Source organism: Chiloscyllium plagiosum, unplaced genomic scaffold (genome assembly GCF_037043375.1).
Source record: "Chiloscyllium plagiosum isolate Xiang-an unplaced genomic scaffold, Cpla_swu_hap1 HiC_scaffold_12, whole genome shotgun sequence".
NCBI lineage: Eukaryota > Metazoa > Chordata > Chondrichthyes > Orectolobiformes > Hemiscylliidae > Chiloscyllium > Chiloscyllium plagiosum.
In genome coordinates this window covers 50,835,342-50,861,703 of record NW_028270150.1, presented here as the reverse complement: position 1 = coordinate 50,861,703, position 26,362 = coordinate 50,835,342, and the positions used below count along the sequence as shown (strand labels likewise).

The window sequence follows — 26,362 nt, the reverse complement described above, 5'->3', positions numbered from 1 at the left end:
CTCACCTTGCTTTCAAAGCACTCACTCACTTTGACTGACTTGTATGTTTACACCATCTCTGCATTTCCTCATACAGAACTTACAACCTCATCATACTTCTGTCTTGTTTGTGGGGGGGGAGGGGGGGTCCATAACATTACAGTTCAGTGAGTGAGCCACAGTTATTCCAGCAGGTCCAATGCAAACATGTAATGGTCTGTCAGGGAGCGAGCTACAAAGAGGTCAGTCAAGGGTCTGGTGATTCATTAGTCAGGGATGTTTTTCAAAGTTGTTTAGGGAGGTGAGCTATGTCAGTCCAGGGGGCTATTACTGAAAGTTATGGGGGTTGTCAGGAGCCATTACTGTATTTTAGGGAAGTCAATTGTGGGAATTGCAGGCAGCATGCCAGGATGCTGAGGGATCAATAACTTGAAGGGGCAACTTACATGTCAGGGTTCATTAATGGTTACCTTGCTTAGAGAGCAGGATAGTGTGTGACTACGTTTGGCATAACTAATCTGCAAGTCTAGGATTCCAGGGATAAAGTGGGGAGATGATCAGTTAAATAAATGAATTGCGTTGGAATGTGGGGAAGAACAAACCCAATTATGTTGACAGGGTGGGCAAGGCATCAAGAAACAAGAAGATTGGAGGTAGTGGGGTGTTACCTAGATTGACAGGATGAGCCTCCAACTCACACCTGTGTTGCCATCAATCCTCATCTAAAGTATAAACATTCAATCAAAATTGTAAAGACCACAAATTTTATTTTACTCTATTTTTGGTTGCTGACTGAATTATAACAAAGAACTGAGGAAAAGCAAGTTTTTGAAACTCATTGTAAAGTCTTATTTACATTGTTATGTAAACATTGAGGGAAGGTGTGAAAAGACTGAGAGCTGAGGTGTGTGTACAAAGTGAGATTTGGCAAGCAAAAAATAGCTGATTAGTGTTTGGCACAAGTTTTGAATGCCAAAAATCATAAGCCTGGTGATTACTCTTCAAGTGGTATCTGAGGTAGCTGAACAGCTTGTGGGCGAGAATAATACAGAGAGAACTTCAGACGTCTAGAAGGGGAGGTGGTGTACCTCTCTCCTTCTCCCATAAAACACATGAAGCTAAAGAAATCTAGTTGATTTTTCCCACCAATTGCAGTAAACCATTGATTTTAAACACTTAATCGGAGACTTGATAATTTCTGAATCAGTTGTTCTGTGCCTCCTGTGCAGAAATGAAAGAACCTGGGGGAAAAAACTCAGAGAACTATAGGACTCAAGAAACAAAAGGAACCCCTCCATTAAATCTTTAGGACAGATGCCATTGAACTGTTTCTCCAGTAATTTTTGCTCACCATCAATAACACCATTTTATTCTTGTCTGTCTGTGTCTTTGTGTATGTGTGTGTAAGGGGAATTTAGATATGGGTTTGAATTTTAACTAGTAAAGTTATATGCCAACAGTCCATCCTTGTTTCCCTGTGGTTAAAATCTATTTATTTTAATAAATGGTGTTTTTTTTTGTTAAATACAGAAACCTGGTCTGTGTTTTCTGTTAATCCAAGTCTATCAGACAGATAAATTGCAGACTTTGCATACTTTGATAAAATGTTTTAATGTTTGTGGCAACTCTGGGAATAGTTTAATTTCCAGTGCACTACTTCAGTGAGATCTAACAAAATGAAAAATGGCCATCACACCTGGACAGAATAAGTGTTTTTGTTTTCTGAAGGGGTAGGATCTACTTCTGAGCAATATGAGACCCCTCAAGGGCAAGTGTATTAACCAAGCACTCACACATCATTAAAGACATCTATTATCACATAATTCTCTATGTGGATCATATATTAACCAGCTGTGATGAGCAAAAATTCTGGCCACAAGAAATCTTGACCTTATCATTCAAAATTACAAATTAGTCCCTCTAATGGCTGTAATGTCAGGTGAGCTGTGAAGTTTCACTTTAGTTCCACAATTCGTAATCACCTTCCATAGTTTCCAGAGCCTGCACAAAGTATAGAGGCTGCTTATCTCACACCATAGATTATAAAATGTCCATCACATTATCCTATACGCAATGTTGCCTTTCTTGGTTAATGTAGGTTTGGGATGGAGGATAAGTTCTCATTCTTTCTAGCACACCTACAATAGCTTTTGTGCATGTGCCAAATGGCTTGTGCAGCACACATCTGAATCAGTTCAACAATGTGCAAGGTGCATGTAGAGAATTCACTTTACACTGCCTATTGAATGCTTCCCTGTCCCAATGTTCTGAGGATGCCATTTAAATATCATTCGTGCTGATTGTGACTGCTGAATGATCACATTATTGAGGAATTGCTTTGTCCCTGATATTGTCAACATAAGCTTTTGGAACCATTTCTAATGGATCCTAGCACATAATTTCCTATCATCTCTATGGCTTCTGCATTAGAAGTGTCCATAGGAATGGATGAAGAATAAATGTGCCTGGAAGAGTAGGCCAGCTGCCTCTTAATGCATATTTCCAGCCATAGGTACCCATATGATGCAGCAAAAATGCAGGACTCCTACAGTCACTTATCATCCACAAAATGAAATGCAGATGAAAGAAGGGCAGTGGCACTATACTTGTTTAGAAGTGATGTTCAGAATAACATATCCATGTCATTATGTCCAGTGTATCTGCAATGTGACACCTTCCATTGGGACAAATGAGGGCAATTAGTTATGTTCTCATCATCAGGTTCTTATGCAGTCCAGTAAGGGATGCATTGCAGTACAGCACAGATGACACTGTTTAATCCTTAGATGCTCTGGACAACAGAAGGATAGTTATATGATGGACAGTGATCTGTGAGTGCTACAGCATTGTACAGAGTAGGAAAATTAGGATGTTCTTCCAAAATGAACTACACATTCAGAGCAACAAGGTTAATAAAAGCAATGCTGACAGGACTTCTGTGTGAACCTTGTTCGATGGATCCAAGTTGGTTGAATGCTTCTTCAATGTAGCATCCTCTGTATAATCCCAACTATAAATACAATCACCTGCTTTTGTCTTTTTGTATGTTTCCTGTTGTTTAATAAAAGTTAAGTATATAAACAGATGGAATCCTTCACAATATCTGACGCTCCATCATTCAATCATGATCATTTCAGGATAGTGTGGGTGCTATGAAAAGGACAGCTATTGTTCAGATGGAATTAGAATAGTGTGTGATGCTATGGACAGCTAGACTCTCTCCTTAGAGTCTTGATTTACAATCAAGTCTCACCTGTGCTGTCACTGTGCCCTCAATGTTTATTTTCCTGTTCTTTCCCAATATATCTAGGTGCTGTCCCCAGGTTTGCAACTAGGCTAGAGGGAGCCTGTCTTATAGTGGACCTTGCTGGGCTTGAAACTTTCGGTAGGCAATGCCGCAAGGCATTTATGGCTGGATGGCCCAGACATGCTGCTAGTGTCCTGGCCAGATACAGGTTCACTATTCTCAGCTTGAACATCGGCAGGGTGGCAGGCAGGGCGAATGTGGAGAGGCCCCCAGCACCACAGGAGTGTTCGGAGAGGAGAGTTCTGAGGTCCTGCGTGTGGCCCCTCCTCCAGCTGGGTGCCTACAGGTACTGCTCTGTCCTTCCATGAGGAAGGGACACTTGGAATGAGGCTGAAGTCCCTCATCACCCAAACCCCCTCAACATCCCAGTGCAGGTTTGCGTGCAGATTCGGCAGAGATTGAGTGAGCCAGACCTAAGTCACCATGGCAGCTGCCAGCCTGTCCTTGGAGACAGCCAGACATTCTCATGCCAAAGGAAGAATGGTGCAGATATCATTAGTAGAGTCCTCCAAACTTTTATCACCTTTCCCACATGTCTGCACAAAACTGCTGGCTGCTCCTTTTATTTGTTTGTGCATTGTAATTAAATTATTAATGGTGAAGACCATTTGGATTCTTTTCTGTCTGAGGTTGAGCAGGTTCTTGATTGTCAGCAGTCCTTTGAGCCCCAGCAACTTGGGGTCTTTTTTTCCTCAACCAACTTGGAAACATGTCAACGATATGTTCAGCAAAATGTGCTCACAACCTAATCTAACTAAATTACCCAATGAGGGGTCTGCTGGTCAAGCGTGTAGAACACAGCTTTGCCAGTGCAGCATCTGAAAATTCTGCTCCTCTTCAGAGATAGAGAAGGTGTTGACCAGAGGGACTGATCTGTTCAGGGGGGAGACTGTGTGGATGCTGCAGGAGACAAGACAGGGAACGAGTTGTGAAATAAGAGTCAATGTTTGAGCAGATTAAAAATACATTCACATGGGGGTAATGGGAGAGGAGTGCCAGGACATAGAGACATGATCCAAGAGCAATCATAATCCTTGAATTCTCTCCTTGTAGTGGATGAGAAGATTAATTACAGGCACCCCACCAACTGTCTTAGGACCCTGACTTATTGTGGTCTGTTTTCTCCCGAAAATAAGAAAATGGAAGGGATTGAGTGAAATTAAAGCGATTGGTAGAGCTGTTCATATTGGTAAACTTGAGGTGAAACTTGGTGATCTATTCTGAATGAGTGAAGGAGTTGGAAGCAAAGAAGGAAGACAGGATTAATAATCTTGGGGAAGTGGAGTGGCTTGAGTGAGTTTCAGGGAAGGTACAATTGTCAAAACAGTAGACAGAGAGCCTTGTTGCGAGACTCTTGAATGGCAGTGTTAGTGTAGTAGAGAGAAAATGGTGGCATTTACCCTTGCAAAGTGCAAAAAGTCATTAATCATTGATTGATGTTCCTCTGCACCAGGTGGTTTTGACCCAGGTGACAATATCACACCAGGCTGTGGTCTCCTCTGACAGTCTTGAGGGAAGAGGACAGCCTTCCTTTCCACTGTTTTGCCCACTAAGATTTTTAGGTACTTGTAGGTGAAACAGGATGCCAATTTTCCTTTCTCAGCCAAATCTTTTAGAATTATGAAACAACGCAGTGTGAATGATAGTTTGGGGCTAGCAGTGTTTGACCTGGTGCACCACTCAGATTTAAGTATGATGCCACTGGTACAAATCCCAGAAGATTCCAGCAATGGTGAGTACTTCCATTGTTTGTGAGGGCAAGACAGCATAAGCACGTTGCTTCTGGGATGACGTGCATACATAATGAGGTGAGCAGCAGAGAAGTGATGCCAGAATAGATAGGAAAAAAACTGCTATCACTCAGGAAAGGATCAAGAGGGGGAGTTGAAGTGTTGAGCCACGGGGTGGTTGGGTTGGTTGGTCCGGGTGTCCCAGAAGTGTTCTCTGAAACGTTCCGCAAGTAGGCGGCCTGTCTCTCCAATATAGAGGAGGCCACATCAGGTGCAGCGGATGCAGTAAATGATGTGTGTGGAGGTGCTGGGGAATTTGTGGCAGATATGGAAGGATCCCTTGGGGCCTTGGAGGGAAGTAAGGGGGGAGGTGTGGGCGCAAGTTTTGCATTTCACACCCCCACACCCCCCACCAACCCAACCTCCACTCCCGGCACCTTCCCCTGCAACCGCAAGAAATGCAAAGCTTGCGCCCATACCTCCCCCTTCACTTCCCTCCAACTCCCCCTCCCACTCCACCAAGGACATGCAGGTCCTTGGACACCTCCATCGCCAGAGCATAGCAACACAACGGCTGGAGGAAGAGCGCCTCATCTTCCACTTAGGAACCCTCCAACCACAACGATTTCTCCAGTTTCCTCATTTCCCCTCCCCCCACCTTGTCTCAGTCCCAACCCTCAAACTCAACACCACCTTCCTAACCTGCAATCTTCTTCCTGACCTCTCCGCCCCCACCCCCACTCCGACCTATCACCCTCACCTTATCACCCTCACCTTAACCTCCTTCCACCTATCGCATTTCCAATGCCCCTCCCCCAAGTCCCTCCTCCCTACCTTTTATTTTAGCCTGCTTGGCACACTTTCCTCATTCCTGAAGAAGGGCTCATGCCCGAAACGTCGATTCTCCTGCTCCTTGGATGCTGCCTGACCTGCTGCACTTTTCCAGCAACACATTTTCAGCAGCAATCCAATTAACCTGCCCATCTTTGCACTGTGGGAGAAAGTCCACACAGATAGTTGCATGAGAGTGGAACTGAACCTTGGTCTCTGGCATTGTGAGGCAGCAGTACTAACCACTGAGCCATCATGCCATTTATTTTTAAGCTTAGATTTTTAAATTTGAACTAATTTTCTCTATGTCTAAAGGGGCTTAATGCTTAACTTGTAAGTATATCTTTAGCCTTGGTGATTTCATTTAAAAAAGTGTGACTGATTTACCGGAATGTACATTTTTTTTTACATTCAGAGAATTTTATTTGGAACAAGGTAAATAATTCTGTATTAGGTTTCAGTTTGAAAGGTCAAGGATTGATTTCTTTTGATCAGGAGAAACTACTGTTGCTTGGAAAGAAGAGGGGCTGTCTTTAAGTTTCAATTTGGGAAGTTCTGTAGGGATTTTTGCTGAAGCTGGATGTGTAAAGCAGTTGCTCCTGAGAAAGAAAGCAGTTGATTTAGAATTATTAATAACAGATTACCTAAAAAATAGTAAAAATCCAAAACCATAATTGTTTGGTTTAAACCCTGAAGGGTTTCTGTGAAGCTGAGAAAGTTTAAGGTAATTTGTAGAAAGACTCCAGAAAGAGGCTTTCAGATTCTCAAGAATGTAAGTTGCAGCCACAGTTTGATTAAATCCTATAGGGATGATAGAGAAGGAATTTGCTCTGGCATGAGTACTGTAAAGGGGTGCTTCCGGGATTATTGGGATTATGTTATAATTATGTGTTCCAAAATCTGTAAATTTGTGTTATATGTAAATAGCTCTTGTGTAATAAACTTCTTTTTGTTAAATCACAACAAAAACCAAAATATGATCTACCAAGCCAGATTCAGTTTGGGATTTGACTTGTTCAGTAATAATATCTGCTGGGAACATGACATTATTTAAATTGGCACTCAACATTTGAACTTTATACATATTCCAAATACATTACAGGGATATTCTTCAATTAATATAAAATTGGGGACTTAATGACCATAACGTATAGTCGACAAAAAGGTTTAAGCACTTCGGGATCATGTTGTAATGCAGATACATTGATCCCTTAGAAAGTTTCAAAAATCATAAAATGAAAAGCCAGCATATAAATTCAAAAGATATAGCACCAAACTCAATTACATATGATAGTTCTGTTCGGGTCAATAATTTAATCCTCCATATGGATTTGGGCAAAATAACCCACAACATCAAGGATCAATAATTCTCTCATGCTTCTAATCTTGTCTAATCAATATGTTTTCTCTATTCAAACTATCCTTTGAATGAGACCTGCTTGAAATAATTATCATGACAACATTTTAAAGATAGTTGCTCACTATATAAAGGATATGGTTGTGCGAGGGAGGGTGCACAAGAGATTCACCATGATGTTGCCTGTGCTGGAGCAATTCAGAGCTCACATTATTTTCCTTAGAGTAGAAAAGGCTGAGGGTTATCTAACTGAGGTGTACAAAGTTCTGAGGGGCATAGGGAGGGTAGAGAGGAAGAAACTTTCCCTTTAGTAGACATTTCAAGATCCAGATGGCACAGTTTTAAGGTAAGGAGCACGAGACTTACAGGAGATTTGAGGAAAACCTTTTTCATGCAGACGGTGTGGGCAACCCACATGCTGGAAAGGCTGATAAAGGTGAGAACCCTCAAGGCATTTAAGAAGTATTTGGATGAACACTTGAAATGCCATACTTTTCAAACTATGGGACAAGTGCTGTAAATGGGATTAGAATTGAATAGATGGATATTTGATAACCAGTGTAGACATGCTGTTAAACCTCCATTACTCTATGGTTCTATGACTCAATGTGAAAGTCAGGATCGTCAATATCCACCAGGTACTAATTCAGCCCTGACATTTCAACCCGAAACAATGAGCTGGGAAACCTTTTGAATTCATCAGTGCTTTGTGACTTTCCCTACTAACAGAGCTGTTTCTCTACAGAAGGCATAAATCAATAAAACAATTTATACATATATTTTAACAGAAAATTAAGAAATCCCAATTAAAACTGAGGTCAGATTATACATGACATAGCTTCATTTACATAATGTTAAGTAAAATGTAATACTATCCTATGAAATCTTCAGTGCAATCCTTATACCAATGTGGGGTAGAATTCCTTTCATTGTTAATGTTCTAATATCTTAGATAACACACAGAGAATTACTTGTTTAGAGGCCCATTATATTCACAACTCTATTGGGATTTCTGCCTCTGATCTAGATAAAGCACTACTCTGAAAGCTAACTGAGTCATATTATTACTGTTCTGCCAGTTTTAGAATTGTTTGGATAGAAGCCATGTAAATTCATAATTCTACAGAGATGTCTGCCTCTGATCTCGGTAAATCACTGCTCTGAAAGTTGCATGAGTCAAATGAACAAATAATACAGAAGGGCATCTGTCTACCAACAAGTCTCAGCACAAAGTAAGAGAGGTTTCTTTATCCAAAGATCGGTCATCAACCACCTTCTAATTAAAATTTTCTACTCAGAACTTTATGTTTCAATATGATCACCTTTCATTCTTCTAAATTCGAATGGACATGAGCCCAAACAGCTCAGACTTTCTCATAAGGAAACTCCTTCATCCAGGAATCAGTGAACATTCATTGAACTTCCTCCAAATCAAATATATCCTTCCTTAAAATAAGGAAACGGAAACCATACAAAATACTCCAGCGGCAGTCTCATCATCTTCTCTACTTTTACATTCCATCCCCTCATGTAAAGCTGAATATTCCATTTGCCTTCCTAATTTCTTGCTATACCTTAATACTAATGTTTTATGGTTCATGCATGAATACCCCGAGATGTCACCATACTGCAGCATTAAGCAGTGTCTGACTCTTTACATAATATTTTGTCTTTTTATTCTTCAGACCAAAGTAAATAATTTCACATTTTCCCATACTTTATCATCTATGTTTTTCCCCACTCACTTAGCCAATCCATATCATTTTGCAGACATGGAGTCAGAGTCATACAATGACCCTTCCATGCCGACCAATTTTCCCAAACTAAAATTAGTCACATCTGATTGCATTTGGCCCACATCCCTCTAAATCTTTCCTAGTCATGTACCTGTCAAAATGTCTTTTAAAAACTAGGGGACATGCATTTAAGGTGAGGAGATTGATCTCTTTCCTCACTACCTCCCTGGGTCCTCCCCCCCCTTACTAGTTTAAGTCCTCCCGAGCAGCTCTAGCGAATTTCCCTGCCAGTATATTAGTCCCCTTCCAATTTAGGTGCAATCCGTCCTTCTTGTACAGATTCCGATGATCCAAAAATGCGAATCCTTCTCCCATACACCAGCTCCTCAGCCATGCATTCATCTGCTCTATCCTCCTATTCCTGCCCTCATGAGCTCGTAGCAATGTGAGTAATTCAGATATTATTACTCTCGAGGACCTCCTATTTAAATTTCTGCCTTTCTCTCTGTAATCTCCCTTCAGAATCTCAACCTTTTCCCTTCCTAAGTCATTGATTCCAATGTGGACAACGACCTCTTGCTGGCCCCTCTCCCCTGTGAGAACATTCTGCATCCTCTCTGAGACATCCTTGATCCTGGCACCAGGGAAGCAACACAACATTCTGCTTTTTTACTGCTGGCCACAGAAACATCTGTCTGTACCTCGGATTAAAGTTCAAAGGAGATGAAAGGGGCAAGTTTTTTTACACGGTGTAGTAGGCATCTGAAACACGCTGCCGGGGTGGTGGTAGAAGCAGATAGGATAGGGGTGTTTAATAGACATTTAGATATGCACATGAATATGCACGTTCAGAGGGACATGAGGCAGAAAAGATTAGAGTCATAGAGTCATAGAGATGTATAACATGGAACCAGACCCTTCGGTCCAACATGTCCATGCCGACCAGATATCCTAACCCAATCTAGTCCCACCTGCCCCATATCCCTCCAAACCCTTCCTATTCAAATACCGATCCAAATGCCTCTTAAATGTTGCAACTGTACCAGACTCCAGCACTTCCTCTGGCAGCTCATTCCATACATGTACCACCCTCTGTGTGAAAAAGTTGCCCTGTAGATCTCTTTTATATATTTCCCCTCTCACCCTAAACCTATGCCCTCTAATTCTGGATTCCACGACACCAGAGAAAAGACTTTGCCTATTTACCCTATCCATGCCCCTCATACTTTGCTATGATATCACATTCACATATTCCTAACTATGCCCGGAGTTCATCTGCCTTCCCTGTTAGGCCCCTTGCATTGAAATAAATGCAGTTTAATTTATGAGTCCTAACTTGTCCCTGCCTGCCCTGACTATTTGACTCGCTTCTGTTCTCAACTGTACCAGTCTCAGATTGATCTCTTTCCTCACTATCTCCCTGGGTCCCATACCTCCGCCCCCCCACCCCACCTTACTAGTTTAAGTCCTCCCGAGCAGCTCTAGCAAATTTCCCTGCCAGTATATTAGTCCCCTTCCAATTTAGGTGCAATCCGTCCTTCTTGTACAGATTCCGATGATCCAAAAATGCGAATCCTTCTTCCATACACCAGCTCCTCAGCCATATATCCATCTGCTTTATCCTCCTATTCCTGCCCTCATGAGCTCGTAGCACTGGGAGTAATTCAGATATTACTACTCTCGAGGACCTCCTATTTAAATTTCTGCCTAACTCTCTGTAATCTCCCTTCAGAATCTCAACCTTTTTCCTTCCGAAGTTGTTGATTCCAATGTGGACAACAACCTCTTGCTGGCCCCTCTCCCCTGTGAGAACATTCTGCATCCTCTCTGAGACATCCTTGATCCTGGCACCAGGGAAGCAACACAACATTATGCTTTTTTACTGCTGGCCACAGAAACGTCTGTCTGTACCTCGGATTAGAGAATCCCTCAACACAATTGATCTCTTGGAATCCAACGTACCCCTTTGTTGCATTAGAGCCAGTCTCAATACCAGAAACTTGGCTGTTCATGCTACGTTCCCCTGAGAATCCATCACCCTCTACATTTTCCAAAAGAGCAAACCTGTTTGAAATTGGTATATCCACAAAAGACTCCTGCACTAGCTGCCTACCTTTCTTACCTTTCCAGGAGTTAACCCATCTATGTGACTGTGTCTGAGACTTTCCCCCCTTCCTATAACTGCCATCCATCACATACTGTTGCTGATGCAAATTCCTCATTGCTTCTAACTGTCTCTCCAATCGATCCTTTCAATCTGATAAGACAATAGACAATAGGTGCAGGAGTAGGCCATTCTGCCCTTTGAGCCAGCACCACCATTCATTATGATCATGGATGATCATCCTCAATCATTATCCTGTTCCTGCCTTATAGAGTCATAGAGATGTACAGCATGGAAACAGACCCTTCGGTTCAACACGTCCATGCTGACCAGATATCGCAACCCAATCTAGTCCCACCTGCCAGCACCCGGCCCATATCCCTCCAAACCCTTCCTGTTCATATACCCATCCAAATGCCTCTTAAATATTGCAATTGTACCAGCCTCCACCACATCCTCTGGCAACTCATTCCATACACGTACCACCCTCTGCGTGAAAAGGTTGCCCCTTAGGTCTCTTTTATACCTTTCCCCTCTCACCCTAAACCTATGCCCTCTTGTTCTGGACTGTCCGACCCCAGGGAAAAGACTTTGTCTATTTATCCTATCCATGCCCCTCATAATTTTATAAACCTCTATAAGGTCACTCCTCAGCCTCCAACACTCCAGGGAAAACAGCCCAAGCCTGTTCAGCCTCTCCCTGTAGCTCAGAGCCTCCAACCCTGGCAACATCCTTGTAAATCTTTTCTGAATCCTTTCAAGTTTCACAACATCTTTCCGATAGGAAGGAGACCAGAATGCACACAATATTCCAACAGTGGCCTAACCAATGTCCTGTACAGTCGCAACATGACCTCCCAACACCTGTACTCAATACTCTGACCAACAAAGGAAAGCATACCAAACGCCTTCTTCACTATCCTATCTACCTGCGACTCCACTTTCAAGGAGCTATGAACCTGCACTCCAAGGTCTCTTTGTTCAGCAACACTCCCTAGGACCTTACCATTAAGTATATAAGTCCTGCTAAGATTTGCTTTCCCAAAATGCAGCACCTCACATTTATCTGAATTAAACTCGATCTGCCACTTCTCAGCCCATTGGCCCATCTGGTCCAGATCCTGTTGTAATCTGAGGTAACCTTCTTTGCTGTCCACTACACCTCCAATTTTGGTGTCATGTGCAAACTTACTAACTGTACCTCTTATGCTCGCCATCAAATCATTTATGTAAATGACAAAAAGTAGCTTATCCCATAACCCTTGATTCCACTATCCTTAAGAGCTCTATCTAACTCTTCCTTGAAAGTATCCAGAAACTTTGCCTCCACAGCCTTCGGGGCAGAGCATTCCATATTCCCACCACTCTCTGGGTGAAGAAGTTTCTGCTTAACTCTGTTCTAAGTGGCCTACCCCTTATTTTTAAATTGTGTCCTCTGGTTCGGGATTCACCCATCAGGGAAACATGCTTCCTGCTTCCAGAGTGTCCAATCCTTTAATAATCTTATACGTTTCAATCAGATCCCCCGTCAGCCTTCCAAACTCAAGCGAACACAAGCCCAGTCGCTCCAATCTTTCAGCGTCAGGAATTGACCTCGTGAACCTATGCTGCTGATAAGATTCGCAGCCAACAGCATTTATGGCAGATGTAATCCGCAGTAACCCTTAAACTCTCTTTAAACTCCCACATCTGACAAGAAGTACATATCACTCTATTAAAGGCCATTTTTGATCCATCACAATCTACAGACCCAGAAATTAATGCCGTTTTATTCCTCTACAAACACTGCCCTAGGTTAAATTAATAGGTGTGGCTTATATTTTAAATTTAATCAAGAGACATATCTCCAAAAACATTTAATCAAGAAAGAACCCACTCTACTCACTACTGCAGATTCTCTGTAGGCCACTCTTAAAACAATGATTAACTTATCTGATTCTGTGCTGTGAACTTTGCCCAACAGTTCCTCCAAGATTAGTTGTGAATTTAACTGTTTGTTAATTTTCCCAGGTGCACTCCGATGTCCAACGAATCATGAATTCAAACAGCAAAGGCATTAACTGTGCAGGTTTTCTCTCTCTCTCTCTCTCTCTTTCTTTCCTGCAATGATCTCACCATGTGCTTCCTTTGGCTGTTCTTCTCCCTTTTAAAACTGCTGTTGTTTTGACATTTTTTTCCAAAGTTCCAAAACAATGCAACAGCATATGAAACAGTAATTTCTGCTCCTGGAATTTGAGGAAATCACTTCCAGCACCTAAATTACCTCAAAAAAGGAACAGCTGTTACAGCCAGAAATTTTTCTCGTCCTCCATCTTCGATTAGTTTATTTTGGGGTCATGTTCGGCACAATGTCATGGGTGAAGGGCCTGTTCCTGTGCTGTACTGTTCTATGTTCTAACTGTATCTGCATCTATCACTTTCTCTGGCAGCTCATTTCATATACAAATCACCCTTTGTGAAAGTGCTGCTCCTCAGGTCCTTCTTAAATCTTCCTCTTCTCACCTTAAAATTATTCCCTCTAGTTTTGAATTCCTCAACCCGAGGCATAAGACCTTGCCATTCACCTTATCTATGCTCCTCATGATGTTATAAACCTCTATAAGGTCACCCCTCAACTACCTACACTCCAGTAAAAAAAAGTCTCTCTCCTTATAACTCAAACACTCCAGTCCTGGCAACATCCTTGTAAATCTTTTCTGCACCTTCTTCAGTTTAATAATATCCTTCCTATCGCAGGGTGACCAGAACTGTACACAGTCCTCCAAAAGTGACATCACCAATGACCTGTAGAACAACAACCACTTTCTTTACGGTGACACAACTTTCAACAAACAAACAATGTACCTGAACTCCTAGGTCTCTCTATTCTACAACACTTTCCAAGGCCCTACCATTAACTGTATAGGTCCTACCCTTGCCCGTTTTACCAAAATGCAACATCTTGTATTTATCTAAATTAAACTCCACCTGCCACGCAGAGTCATAGAGTCATAGAGATGTACAGCATGGAGACAGACCCTTCGGTCCAACCTGTCCATGCGGACCAGATATCCCAACCCAATCTAGTCCCACCTGCCAGCACCCGGCCCATATCCCTCCAAACCCTTCCTGTTCATATACCCATCCAAATGCCTCTTAAATATTGCAATTGTACCAGCCTCCACCACATCCTCTGTCAGCTCATTCAATACACGTACCACCCTCTGCGGGCCAAAGTAGAAAAATAAGGAAATATAGTTAAAGGTTCAATGATAAAGCGCTTCTTAGTATAAAGCATAAAATTAAAGAAATAAAGTTAAAAGTTCAACATTGCAGTCCTTCTTAAGAGCTTAGCCACGCAGGGTTCGATCTTCTCCGTGCTGGATCGATCTCCCCAAGATGCCGGGAAACTTTGGGCTCCCTGCTCTCGCCACCATTGCAGATGCCAGGGGACCTCTTTCGCTGCTTCGTTAGGTTCCCTCTCCTCCATGTTGGTCTCACTCTCTCGTTCTTCCATGCTGGCTCGAGTTACTCATATTCTCTCATTGTAGCACATGCTGGCTCGATCTCGCCACAGGAGGTAAGTAGAGTCAGAGAGCCATAGAGATGTACAGCATGGAAACAGACCCTTCGGTCCAACCTGTCCAAGCTGACTAGATATCCCAACCCAATCTAGTCCCACCTGCCAGCACCCAGCCCATATCCCTCCAAACCCTTCCTATTCATATACCCATCCAAATGCCTCTTAAATGTTGCAATTGTACCAACCTCCACCACATCCTCTGGCAGCTCATTCCATACGTACCACCCTCTGCGTGAAAAAGTTGCCCCTTAGATCTCTTTTATATCTTTCCCCTCTCACCCTAAACCTATGCCCTCTAGTTCTGGACTCCTATTTATCCTATCCATGCCCCTCATAATTTTGTAAACCTCTATAAGGTCACCCCTCAGCCTCTGACGCTCCAGGGAAAACAGTCCCAGCCGGTTCAGCCTCTCTCTGTCGATCAGATCCTCCAACTCCGGTAACATCCTTGTAAATCCTTTCTGAACCCTTTCAAGTTTCACAACATCTTTCCGATAGGAAGGAGACCAGAATTCCACGCAATATTCCAACAGTGGCCTCAACATGACCTCCCAACTCCTGTACTCAGTACTCTGACCAATAAAGGAAGCATACCAAACGCCTTCTTCACTATCCTATCTACCTGCGACTCCACTTTCAAGGAGCTATGAACCTGCACTCCAAGGTCTCTTTGTTCAGCAACACTCCCTAGGACCTTACCATTAAGTATATAAGTCCTGCTAAGATTTGCTTTCCCAAAATGCAGCATCTCACATTTATCGGAATTAAACTCCATCTGCCACTACTCAGCCTATTGGCCCATCCGGTCCAGATCCTGTTGTAATCTGAGGTAACCCTCCTCGCTGCCCACTACACCTCCAATTTTGGTGTCATGTGCAAACTTACTAACTGTAACTCTTATGCTCGCCACCAAATCATTTATGTAAATGACAAAAAGTAGAGGGCCCAGCACCAATCCTTGTGGCACTCCACTGGTCACAGGCCTCCAGTCTGAAAAACAACCCTCCACCACCACCCTCTGTCTTCTACCTTTGAGCCAGTTCTGTATCTAAATAGCTAGTTCTTCCTGTATTCAATGAGATCTAACCTTGCTAATCAGTCTCCCATGGGGAACCTTGTCAAATGCCTTACTGAAGTCCGTATAGATCACATCCACTGCTCTGCCCTCATCAATCTTCTTTGTTACTTCTTCAAAAAACTCAAGTTTGTGAGACATGATTTCCCACGCACAAAGCCATGTTGACTATCCCGAGTCAGTCCTTGCCTTTCCAAATATATGTACATCCTGTCCCTCAGGATTCCCTCCAACAACTTGCCCACCACCGAGGTCAGGCTCACCAGTCTATAGTTTCCTGGCTTGTGTTTACCGTCCTTCTTAAACAGTGGCACCACGTTTGTCAACCTCCAGTCTTCCGGCATCTCACCTGTGACTATCGATGATACAAATATCTCAGCAAGAGGTCCAGCAATCACTTCTCTAGCTTCCCACAGAGTTCTTGGGTACACCTGATCAGGTCCTGGGGATTTATTCACCTTTAACCATTTCAAGACATCCAGCACTTCCTCCTCTGTAATCTGGACATTTTGCAAGATGTCACCATCTATTTCCCTACAGTCTATATCTCCCATATCCTTTTCCACAGTAAATACTGATGCAAAATATTCATTTAGTATCTCCCCCATTTTCTGTGGCTCCACACAAAGGCCACCTTGCTGATCTTTGAGGGGCCCTATTCTCTTCCTAGTTACCCCTTTGTCCTTAATATATTTGTAAAAATCCTTTGGATTCTCCTTCATTCTAATTGCCAAAGCTATCTCATGTCCCCGTTTTGCCCTCCTGATTTCCCTCTTAAGTATACTCCTACTTTCTTTATACTCCAAGGATTCACTCGATCTATCCTGTCTATACCTGACATATGTTTTCTTCTTTTTCTTAACCAAACCCTCAATTTCTTTAGTCATCCAGCATTCCCTATACCTACCAGCCTTCCCTTTCACCCGGACAGGATATACTTTCTCTGGATTCTCGTTATCTCATTTCTGTAGGCTTCCCATTTTCCAGCCGTCCCTTTACCTGTGAACATCTGCCTCCAATCAGCTTTCGAAAGTTCTTGCCTAATACCGTCAAAATTGGCCTTTCTCCACTTTTGAACTTCAACTTTTAAATCTGGTCTATCCTTTTCCATCACTATTTTAAAACGAATAGAATTATGGTTGCCCACTGACACCTCAGTCACCTGCCCTGCCTTATTTCCCAAGAGTAGGTCAAGTTTTGCACCTTCTCTAGTAGTAGCATCCTCGGCCCTTTGATCTAATTGATCAAGATCTGTTTGTAATCTTTGATAATCTTCCTCACTGTCTACTAAACCATCAATTTTGCTGTCATCTGCAAACTTACTCTACATGGTTTCTATATTCTCATCCAAATTATTTATATAAATGACAAACAACAGTGGACTTAGCACCGATCCTTTTGAAAACCCAAATACATTACAAATACTGCATATGTTGAACTGACTGAGGGTCAGTTCAACATAGTTATTTTATAGTTATTTTTATAGCTATAGTTATTTTATACCTGTTTTATTTTGTCTTCTTCACCTCACTAAATAGAGGTGTTAAATTGGCAATTTTCCAGTCCTCTGGGACTCTTTCAGAATAAGGATTCCTGAAAGATTTATTCCAGTGTATTCAAAATCCCTGTAGCTACTTCCTTAAATATTCTAGGACGTCTTCTCTCACTCTCTCTTTGTCACCCGACAGCATCATGGATATCCATTCACTCCAAGGACTGCAGCAGTTGAAGGAGGCAGATTGCCACTACCTACCAAAGGGCAATTAGAGATGAGCAACAAAAGATAGCTGAGCCAACAACGTCCGCTTCCTGTGGAGAAGTAACTTTTAAAAGCAGGCTATAAGAAAGATAAGTATCACAACTTTGTCAGAGTATGTTCTTACTTCATATCTGAGCACCAATGGATAGTAGACGTAACTGGAAATACTTGCTGAATATCTAAACTGAGGACAATGAGGAGACCTTTCACGTCCCTACTGCTACTCTGAATGAGATCAACTACTCAACACCAACAGCAAAGATCAAAGTTTATCAGATGAAGCATTAACCTAACAAACAAATATTTGAACCCAGAAATACTGCAATGGTTCGATTAGATTTTAAATTAGATCCCCTACAGTGTGGAAACAGGTCCTTCGGCCCAACAAGCCGACACCGACCCTTGGAAGAGTAACCCCCCCAGACCCATTTCCCTCTGACTAATGCATCTTACACTATGGGCAATTTAACATGGCCAATTCACCTGACCTGCACATCTTTGGACTGTGGGAGGAAACCGGAGCACCCAGAGGAAACCCACACAGACACGGGGAGAATGTGCAAACTCCACACAGACAGTTACCCGAGGCTGGAATCATACCTGGGACCCTGGTGCTGTGAGGCAGCAGTGCTAACCACTGAGCCACCATGCGGCCTCAGTTTCCTGCCATAATTCATATTGGAGACCTCATTAGAACCTGCAGAATGAGAATATGACTCTTCTGCTAGAGTTCTGAAAAGAGATTGTTGAAATCCCCATAGAGTTTTAATGCTCGGCCAGAATTTTATGTATCCTAGATAATAGGTTGGGAGGCAGGATAGTTTGGCAAAATAGTGCTACAAAACATCTGGGAGTGGGGAAATCCTCCTTCCATCATGCAATTTTGCCACCGGCAAAAAAAGAATCAGACTCGCTGCCCACCGGTATCCCATTTGAGCTACTTAATTGTCTAATTAAAGGCCATTTCGCCTTCATGGTCATTTAGCTCACATAATTTGGGCCTATTTCTTGGGAGAATAGCCAGCTATATTCTGACATTCTCCCAGTGGACTCTGAGAGGGGTATATCTTCTTTGCTAACGCTCAATTGAGCAAGCAGTGTGGGGGTCTAGATAGCAATAACCACCCAATGGCAACAATGCAGCCTCACCTCAGCAAACACCAACCTTTGACACGGTCTACCTCCCTGGCTCTAGCAGGCCCCTAACCTCACTTAGTTGACTTCAAGGGGTGCAGGGCACCCATTCTTCAGGTGTGGCTCTAGTTACAGACACATTGAGAGATGGCGCTGCTGAAGTTGCCAAGTGGCCAGCCCTGTGAATGGGCAGATAGCTGCTGGGGGCAGGCCATTGTCCTTAATAGGATGGGCAGTTGTGTTAGCAGCCAATAATTTGGTGCCACATGCAAAGTGTGGCCCTGGATCCCATCTCCCAAGCAGAGTCAACTTTTGACACTGGCAGTGGGGCTTTTGCTGCTTCTGTAAAATTGCTGCCCCTAGTTTTTAAAAATTGTTTCTAAACTGTCATTCATCTCATGGATTTGCCCTTTCTTAGAATACTTTATTGTGAAGATGAACATCATTGCACTTGAGAATTCACATTTAATGTTCAGAAAATTCCATTGTGTACATATTAAAAGATAGGAAATTGAAAGCATAAACATGGACACTAGGGGTAGTCTGCCTGTGCTAAAATGTAATCAATGTGCAAGGAACATTTTGGACTGTAAAGGGTTTTACGCAAAGAATTGTAGGTACTTTAAATATGGCAGCATTGAAAACAATGTAAACAATTAACAGAAATACTTTTGAATTAATCTTGCATATCCAAAGAAAACTCAATTTTTTAATTAAATTGATAGAAGCATTGCATTGGAAAAATGAATTCTGAGAACTAATGTGCTTTTTTAAATTCATACAGACACCTTCATACCTTCTAAAGTAGAACTGCGTCACTAAAGGCTCTTCCAGTAATGATACATGATGTAATCTACAATGGCATTAGCAACACACCTCTCAACACAAATCATACTGCAGAGAGATGGCGATCTTGTTCTCATTTACTTCCCCAGAAGAACTCTTTGTCTTTGAGATTCAGTCAGCTGCAGATGCCAAGTAATACAACACAGTTTATGCAACAACTGGCACATTGATGAGCCAAAGCAAAGCGTGACACCATTAAGAAATGTGTTAGGGAAAGCCTCAATTTGCAGATCTTAACTTGTGGAGAGTTAGCTCTCACCTTGAATATATAATAACATGTCACCACTGCACTGATACCTGTCTAGAATAAGAAATTAGTGCTGGATTGGCAGATGCTTTTGCTGCTGTATAGGAGATTTTTTATTATTAATCTGATTGCAAAGGAGAGACCAGAAAATCCAGACGCACAGCATCTTTTGTTTAATGCAGTAAGTGCCACTTTGCTCCACATTAATATCACTTTGCCTCCCTATTAATGAGGATGGGGAGTGTCCATCAGAAGTAAGCAAAATAGGCAGGTAATGACAACAACCAGCATATAATACTGATTTGAGCCGTACTGTAATTTTGGAAATCAATGGTCCAGCTAATGCGTTCTCTTAATCTCACCTTTGCTCAGAAGCTGGAAGAATGTCCTCATCAGTGATATTTAAATATTATTATAAAGTATTTTCCTGTTAGTTGCTGTTTGAGTTCTACTGGCTCTTGTTTTTGTTGCTTTCCATTATGGTTGAAGTTCACAAGAAGTGGTATGGGACATTCTAAATGATTGTGTCCTTTTGCATAGGCCATGACCTCCCGGACATTGGTACTGTAGTTTGCATTTCACCTTGGCCTTTAGTATGACAATGATAATGAGCAAAGGCAGTACAGATCAAATAAGCTGTTGATAAAGGGAGGGGTTGGGGATGGGGGAAAACAGGTAAGTAAGGTTCTCAGCACAAGACCATATCCATCCAGGGTGATCGGGAAACAATTAGCCAATCTGAAATTCAGAGAGAAACAGAATGACAGCTGGTTCTCTTCGATATTGCAGCAGTTTATTGCCAGTGGCTGTGAAGGTTACTCTAGCCCAAAAGATTTATGCATCATGCCTGGTTCTTGCCTGGTCAGAATGTAGGATACCTATAATATCTACATCTCACTGACCAGTGTTGAGTTAAGGAAGTCAACGATGCTGTGTTTTATAATAAAGTTGTATACAATTAATTCTCTGTTGTCAGATACAAGTAAATATAGTGAGGATTTACTGACAGCATTTGCTATTGTTGTGTGAATGCGACATGTTGATGATTTACCTCAACTCGGAAGGATTTGATTGTCTGAATTACTAGTTGGTAATGACCACACATGGCTCTTTGCTGTTCAATTAGCTCTGCCACCTTACAGCAGGCATGATGGCTTTGCTACAGTACCATCTGTAGTTCAGTGACCATGTCAAAGAAGAGAGTGATAGCTGGTTGGCAAGTGAGTGTGGTAGCACTGTGGTTAAGTATAGCCATGATCTGGAACCAAGTGTTCAACTGACATCGTGGCAGCTGGGAAATTTTAAAAATTCAGTAAATAAAATAAAATCTGGAGTAAAAAGCAGTGGCAGTAGTGATGACCATGCAATTATATAATGATTATGTGGTACCTTAATTACTTTTAGGGAAGGAAATCTGATGTCCCTACCTGGTCTAACCTATATAAAATCCAGACTCATAGCTATGTCATTGACTTTTTAATCCCTTCCGAAACAGTTTAGAAAGTCTATCATTTGCACCAAACCACTATAAGAGAGGTAAACTGAGAGTAACTTCACTATATAGACTGAGTAGTTTAAGAAGGTAAGGCTATACCTTAAAAGGCAATTACGCATGGGCAATGAACACTGGGTTTTACACACAATTAATAAATTAAAACAAGATATCCAATGACCATCATGACAAAGATGTACAGCGTATTTACATTTGGGCACATAAGATTCCCGACAGTATGGAAACAGGCCCTTCGGCCCAAAAAGTCCACACCAACCCTCCAAAGAGAAACCCACCCAGACCCATTTCCCTACCCTATATTTACTCCTGATTAACACATCTAACACTATGGGCAATTTTAGCATGACAAATTCACCTGACCTGCACATCTTTGGACTGTGGGAGGAAACCCACACAGACATGGGGAGAATGTGCAAACTCCACACAGACAAAGTACCTAAGGCTGGAATCGAACCTGGGTCCCTGGCGCTGCGAGGCAGCAGTGCTAGCCACTGAGCAACCATGCTGCATTAGTCTAATGAAAACTATATTGCAACAAAAATATATGTGAGAAGAGACCACTAATGTGCTTATAACTAATGTTGGACTTCCCTGAGGAGTAGAGGACATAAAGCTTATCAAAATTTATTGTATACTGCTATATCTGTAAGCCTTGCCACATGAGGGATTTGCCTTTACCACCAGCTGCACAAACAATGGTAGAGAAGTGGAAGAAGCCTACACCACTCCAAACACTCCTTCCAGATGAAATGGTAATTTACTTGCACTTCACTATTATACTGGGGAGACTAAAACACAGACCAGGTGACTTCATTGCTGAATACTTCCATTTTGTCTGCAAGCATGACCCCAAGCTTCCTCTTGTTTGGCAATATAGTCCTCCCTTTAATTTTCTTACTGGCTGTGCAGGCCTCTGAGGCCTGTATGTGGCTGATACTTCTGGAAGGGGAAGAGAATGCCACAATCAGCATGCAAACGCTAATTGCATTGCGCAGAACATGAGCACAACAATGCAGCTTAGAAGCAATGTTGATGCCGACCCTTCTATCCAGTGTTCCAATGAAGCTCAAGGACTAGCACATTACCTTTTGACTCAGCTTTCTGAACTAAACACTGAGTTCCAACAACATTAGATCATAATTTCTGCTTCCATCTTGGTCTTTGCACGTGTTCTTCTTCCTTTATTTCATCTGCTTTGCTAGGTTGATCTTTGGCTTGTTTCTTTTAATATCCCATTATGTTGCTTTCAGATTGCTTTATGCATTAATTCAGGCTTCATTTAATAACAAATTTTGTTTTTATTTACTATACTAATTACCACTCTTTTAGCTGTTGCATCCTGGATTGTTTTTATAGAATCCCTACAGTGTGGAAGCAGGCCATTTGGCCCATCAGGTCCACACCAACCTTCTGAAGAGCATCACCTTCCCCCCCACCCCCCCCACCTCCTCCCTGTAACCCAGCATTTTCCATGGCTAATCCCTGAACATTATGGGCAATTTTGCATGACCAATCCACCTAACTTGTACATCTTTGCTCTATGGGAGCACTTAGAGGAAACCCATGTAGTCACAGGGTGAATGTGCCAACTCCACAAAGACAGTCACCTGGAGCTGGAATCGAACCCGGGTCCCTGGTACGTTGTGGCATTAGGGCTAACCATTGAGCCACTGTGACATGGTTAATTTTCCATTGCCTCCAATTATCACCTGACCTTTGATCCTCCTTCTCCCTCCTACATTCGTCTAAAAGCTCTTAAATCTCTACTTGCTCTTGTTCTGATGCCAAATCATTAACTTGAAACATTCTTCTTCATCCTAAAACATGCTTACATATATTTAATATATCCCCAGTGCCCTGCCCTCAATCTCACAAACTACACTCCTCAGAATGGACAGTTCAATAATGATGCTTGTCAGAGTGTGAAGTTGAGGCGAGGTAAACTTTCTGGTGTTTTTTTCCAGGAAAAGCCCTGCAAGCTACAGATGTGCCTGACATGCTGAGTAATTTTTTGTTCTTAACATAGATTTCCAGCACCTATATGCTATTTTGTGTTTGTTGTACACAATGCTTTTCTGGTCTGACTAATCTGTCTCAAGTGAACCTGGTACTAGTGAACACTTTTAAAAGTTCTCAGTTCTAAAAATGGGTCATTGACCTGAAATATTAACTCTGTTTTTCTCTCTCCACAGAAGCTGCCAGACTTGCTGAGTATTTCCAGTATCTCAAGCTTTCATTCCAAATCTTCCATTTAGCTTAGCCTCCCTCTGCTACTGTCCACATCAACTTTCTCACAGGAACATGTTAAAATCAAAACCACCATAAAATAAGCTTTGTTATATCACATACAAATGCCAACAGATCATTCTTGTGCATTCCTTCCTGTCTCGGAGCTCCTATACACTGCCACCTTAATGGGTATAGGAAGGCTGGAAGTTGTTGACTGTCAGTGGTGAAGAGTATTGGTGCCTTTGCAGGATGATCTGAGCAGTTCTGCTGTTAGAAGGCCAGTTTTTGGCTTCCATTTTTAGCAGTTGCAGTTTGTGGCTAAGGCAAAGTCACAGTTGAGTGGCAGGGTGGGAGCATATATGCTGTTTCACCTAGATTCAATCCCAGGTTTGTGCTCCACGAGTGGTGCATTACCAATCTTATCAATCTCTGAGAGAACAGGTCACAGCTGCTGTGGCACTCTGTGAAATGCTTTGAAGACCTGCAGTAATGATAGCAGCAGCCTGAACCTTCACAACAACAAGGTGACCTTCCGTGAATATCTGGCAATGCTCAAGCATTACAAGTATTATTCCCTTCTTTTGTATGCACCCTATCCTCATCTGCATCATCTGTTGTGAAACACATGTGCAGCCTTACCCTCTGGCAAGCTGGTACCTATGCCATCCTTGTCCTGTCCTTGGTTGCGGCCAAATGTCTCACAACATGCAGAGTCCACCTCCAAATGATCCATTACAGCATCCACAGTGCCAGTATCTGTGCTGATGGTGGTGTGTCAGAAGATGCAAAGATGTTTCTTTGATTACACAGCATCCTTATTTTTTCATGTCCATGTCTTCCACAACTGAATGATGGGGTGTGGCCTTCCTCTTAATTAGCCATTACTGACAAAATTCAGCCACCAGAGAACAGTTAGCTCCTGTTTTTAACCAAGCAATAAAAATATGTTTTCTCCAAATAATTTAGTCGTGTTTCTTCTGCTATGACTTAGCACACATATACATGAATGCAGAGATTGCATGTGGCTGTGACTCCTTGAAACATGCTTCACTGAGTCTAACAGCCGCTAATAATCTATGTATCTTCTTTTCCAAACTCGACTCCGAAGATTAGGATGTCTAGTCTTTATAGCTGTAAGTGAAGCTAATTTCATCTCTGTTCTGATGCTGTGCCTTCTTCTTCCACGGCCTTAATTTGTTCCTGCTTACATACACTTGATGTATCCCCAGTGCGCTGCCCTCAATCTCACAAATCATACCCCTCATCAAAGTTTGTGAGAAGATTTGTAGCTCGGGTGCTCATTGCTGTGGTTCTGTTCGCCGAGCTGGAAGTTTTTGTTGCAAACGTTTCGTCCCCTGTCTAGGTGACATCCTCAGTGCTTGGGAGCCTTCTGTGAAGCGCTTCTGTGGTGTTTCCTCCGGCATTTATAGTGGCCTGTCCCTGCCGCTTCCGGTTGTCAGTTTCAGCTGTCCGCTGTAGTGGCCGGTATATTGGGTCCAGGTCTATGTGTTTGCTGATGGAGTTTGTGGATGAGTGCCATGCTTCTAGGAATTCCCTGGCTGTTCTTTGTTTCGCTTGCCCTATAATGGTAGTGTTGTCCCAGTCAAATTCATGTTGCTTGTCGTCTGCGTGTGTGGCTACTAAGGATAGCTGGTCGTGATGAGGATACCCCTCATAATGGACAGTTCAATAATGATGCTTGTCAGAGTGTGAAATTGAGGGTAGGTGAACTTTCTAGTGTTTTTTCCAGGAAAAGCCCTGCAATAGGATTCTTTCCATATCTGCTGAGACACAAATGTTCGAAGAACAGTTACCATTAGCAAAGAGTTGGATAATTACAAATATTGTTTGTCAGTTTGTGCCAGTTTATAGGATATAATGTAAGGAATTAATTTGGACAATTAATGAAATAGGGGCATTGGTGGATCTCTATGCTGGCTTCAGCCTAACGCCAATTCAGGTACCAGCCAACCTCAGAGCTATGGCCTCAGCAGCCGCTCGCTGCCAGGGTATTCGCAACACAGTCAGGGTGACTGTGAAGAAGGTGGAGGAACGTACACCGGTCGATCGGTGTTTGACAAGAAGATTTTGCTGGAGTGCTGCGGGTTTGAAGCAGCGGATGTGTACTGCCTGCAGGATTTCCCTGTGGCAGGCTATTTTGAGGTGACCTTCAGGAGCGTGAAGAATTGCGAGCAGCTCCTGAAGGTCTCCGAGGAGAAGGAAGGGGAACCTCTGTACTCCATCTTGTCGGCGGTTCCGTTGTGTGTGCTTCCTGTGCAGAGGAGTCGGGTTGTTACAATCCATATGTACAACCCCCATGTTCCAGCAGCGGATGTCCTTACCTTCCTGAGAATATACATCCAGGTTGAAGGAGAAAGCACCGATGTGGTCGATCCTTTCGGGATCTGGACCAGCAAACGACAGGTCAGGGTAACCCTGAGGATCGATGCCAGTGGAAACATCCTCCACCCACCCTCCAGCTTTGCCATCGGAGGAAGCAGAGGTAACCTGACATATGCAGGGCAGCCGAACGTGTGCCAAACCTGCGGGAGGTCAGGCCACATGGCGGCGGACTGTAAGGTGACCGTCTGTCGAAACTGCAAGCAGGAAGGCCACCCGACCAAGGAATGTAAAGAGGCCAAGAACTGTAATCTGTATGGAGAGATGGGCAACATGTACAAGGCCTGCCCAAGACGAGGGGCTGCCACCTATGCACAGATGGCCGGAGGTGGCAACACGAGCCGTGGACCGCCTAAGACCAGCAAGGTATCCCAAAAAAGCATGGGTACGGTGTCTGGAGGCACCCAGAAGGAAGGGCAGGATGTAGCGGAGCAGACGGCAGACAGCGGGGAGGTGTAGCAGCCAATCCAAGCTCCTTCAAGACAGACGGAGGAAATGGAAGAGAAGGGAACAAAGGAGGCAGAGGATTGGATTACTGTCAAAAGCAGGAAGA

The 26,362-nt window shown here is 42.8% G+C and overlaps 1 long non-coding RNA gene across 12 annotated transcripts in view; it reads right to left on the bottom strand.

The window, feature by feature from the left end:
• Window positions 1-26,362, bottom strand: part of LOC148148538 (uncharacterized) — a 418,607-nt gene that overhangs the window by 377,547 nt on the left and 14,698 nt on the right. The window contains exon 2 of one of the 12 annotated variants that reach the window (XR_015758891.1): window positions 22,681-25,190. The exons of the other annotated variants lie outside the window; for them this stretch is intronic. This is a non-coding gene — a long non-coding RNA (uncharacterized LOC148148538). Of the gene's footprint in view, window positions 1-22,680; window positions 25,191-26,362 lie in introns of those variants that run through there. 12 annotated transcript variants of the gene reach the window in all.